General features: G+C 31.1%; 1 non-coding gene across 1 annotated transcript; it reads right to left on the minus strand.

Annotated features, from left to right (window-relative positions):
* Positions 1-2,407: 2,407 nt before the first annotated feature.
* On the minus strand, positions 2,408-2,514 carry LOC139894870 (small nucleolar RNA R71). Its single transcript, XR_011775349.1, has one exon. It is a non-coding gene; the product is annotated as a small nucleolar RNA R71 (small nucleolar RNA).
* Positions 2,515-2,954: the final 440 nt, after the last annotated feature.

A 2,954-nucleotide genomic window follows, 5' to 3' on the forward strand; every position in this document is an offset into this window, starting at 1 on the left:
GTACTATTTAATATCTTGTACTTTGCGTTTTGCGGCTCGTACTCTTGTAATTTTTAGACGTTTCTCATCAATAATTTGAACCTCTTGGATTGTACTTTGTACTTTTGAGCTTTTTGGTCATTTGCGTCTTCAATTCGTCGAATCTGTCTTTTGTCTTCACATTTTATTAATTAAACGAATATCACTTGTAAGTAGAACAATTACAACTAAAAGCTTGTCTTTCTTGAGGGATAATGCTATGAAATATATGTTCGTTTTTAATATTATCAACTACTCTACGATTAGGTACACTGCCTATAAGTGTTGTAGCAAGGTTTAGGTATATCCATTCAATAAATAAATAAATAAATAACTTGTGTAAAATCGTATCGTATTTAATAGTATTTCATTGTAAAAACTAATAGTATTACGTACTACACCTCGCACACATCAAGTATTTTTGGCGCCGCTGCCTGGGACGCCATAGAACGCTATAATAAAAAAAAATTAGTTTTTAAGCTATTTTTGTAAAAATATATTTACATAAGTTTTAAATAAAAACAAGAAAAAGAAAAAATATATATATCTATATTTTTAAAGTTTAGTTAAATTAAAAAAAAGTTTATATTTTTATTTATTGTTAAAAGTTATAAAAACTAATAAGTAATTTTTTTTAATTTATAAGTTTTATTTAAATTATTTTATTTCTATAAATTAAAAATCAGAAAAAAAATAATTAAAACACACTGGGCCGAACACTGTAGCAGCCCAACTTTTGGCCTGGATCCACAATCCATGCGACCGCATGGCCACATAACAGAATAGTCATGCGATCGCATGAGTCGATTTGACAGGTCTGAAACCTCTGCTGACACAATTAGGGTTCGGTTTATATAATAATTATTATTAATTAATACAATTAGGTTTTAATTAAAATATTAATTTGTTTAGTTTTTAGTTTTAATTTGTAAAATTAAGTTTTATTAGTTTTATTAATTATATAAATTAAGTAATTTTATGTAAATAATATAAAAAATAATATCTTTATAAAAATTGTATTTTTATAACTTTAGTTTCTTTTTGTATTTATATCGTTTTTAACGTTTGATTCGTAACTTTTATTATTTGTCGTTCGTAATTAGTTTTAAAATTAGTTTTTGCCGTAGTTATTTTATATTTCTAGATTTTTAGGCTTTGCCGTAAAATCCCTTAAGTGCTTTTTCTTTAGATTAAGATTTCGGCGCTTTAAAATTTTACGACGTCGCTTATCGCTTTAATTTTAAATAGATTTTAGTGCTTAATTAAGTTATTGCCGTTTAGGATATAGAATTCCTTTTAAGCTTTAATTCCTTTAGACGCAATCTTTAATTTTTAGTTTTTAGACTTTTAAGTTTCGACGCTTTACTTTCTTATTATTATTTTTCGACCTTTTATTTTTCGACGTTTTTCGACGCACTCTTCTTATTTCTCATTTCTACGCTCTAGTTTTTAGGACATAGAATTTTCTATATCTTCTTCAAAATTTCAAAAAAAAATTATTTTAAGCGGTTAAATTGATAGACATCCAAAATTTTCTGGTTGGTAGTAATAGTTGGATTTGTTAGTGGCGAGTTGTGGGCTTCCGATTTAAAGGGTCCTGGCTACCTGCTGCATCTATTGGCTATTCGAAACGTGGGCAAAATCAGAAAAGTCTATTAATTTGATAACTTTAATAATTTTTATCTTTATAACTAATAGGATATTCAGTGAATGCACCGAGCAAAACGTTCACCACCTTTTATACGTTCACCACCTGTAACTCGATCAAGACATCTAGCCAATATTGTCGCCGTTGATTTTTCTTTAGAATCATCATCTAGTCGACCAAGTACTCCAAATCAAATTTTCGATAATCCATTTTTTGAACCCGATCTCACAATTGAGAACCTGGAAGATATTCAAGGACAATTCAAAGATCCTGAACCGCAAATCATACAACCAGAGATTGTCGAGGAAGAAACCATTAAATCAGAATCCTCTAGTGATTCAGATTCAACAAACTCAATCATGGAAAATCAAGAACCTCTAAGTATGGAAGATCGAATGAGAGCTACACGCACTGGCCAAGGTCATGCAATTACTCAACCAGACATTAATGCGCCAGATTATGAAATCAAAGGACAAATCCTACATATGGTAACTAATCAATGCTAATTTAGTGGTACGCCAAAAGAAGATCCAAACGAACATCTTCGAACCTTTAATAGGATTTGTACTCTATTCAAAATCAGAGAAGTTGGGGATGAACAGATCTATCTCATGTTATTTCCCTGGACTTTAAAGGGAGAAGCCAAAAATTGGTTAGAATCATTACCTGAAGGGGCGATTGACACATGGGATGTTTTAGTCAAGAAATTTCTTAAAATTCTTTCCGGCATCTAAAGCCATAAGACTTCAAGGAGAAATTGTTACATTCACGCAGAAGCCAAATGAAACTTTATATGAAGCGTGGACAAGATTCGGAAAGTTATTGAGAGGATGTCCTCAACATGGTTTAGACACTTATCAAATAGTACAAATATTCTACCAAGTATGCGACATTACTACACTAAAAGACATCGACATAGCAGCTGGTGGTTCCATTATGAAGAAAACCACAACTGAAGCTTACAAAATTATTGATAACACAGTCTCCCACTCACATGAGTGGCATCAAGAAAAAGACATCGTTATATCATCTAAAGCGGCTAGAGCCGATTCTAGCCATGACTTTGATTCTATTTTTGCAAAGTTAGACGCTTTCGAGAGACGAATGGAAAAGATGACTAAAGATATTCACGCAATACGAATTAGTTGTGAGCAGTGTGGAGGACCACATTTGATAAAAGATTGTCTCAGTATTGAACAAACAATGGAACAAAGAGAAAATGTTTCATACATGAATCAAAGGCCTGGAAATAATTATCAAAATAATTATCAACCGCCAAGACCAAACT

The sequence above is a fragment of the Rutidosis leptorrhynchoides genome, chromosome 2, assembly GCF_046630445.1.
Source record: "Rutidosis leptorrhynchoides isolate AG116_Rl617_1_P2 chromosome 2, CSIRO_AGI_Rlap_v1, whole genome shotgun sequence".
Taxonomy (NCBI): domain Eukaryota; kingdom Viridiplantae; phylum Streptophyta; class Magnoliopsida; order Asterales; family Asteraceae; genus Rutidosis; species Rutidosis leptorrhynchoides.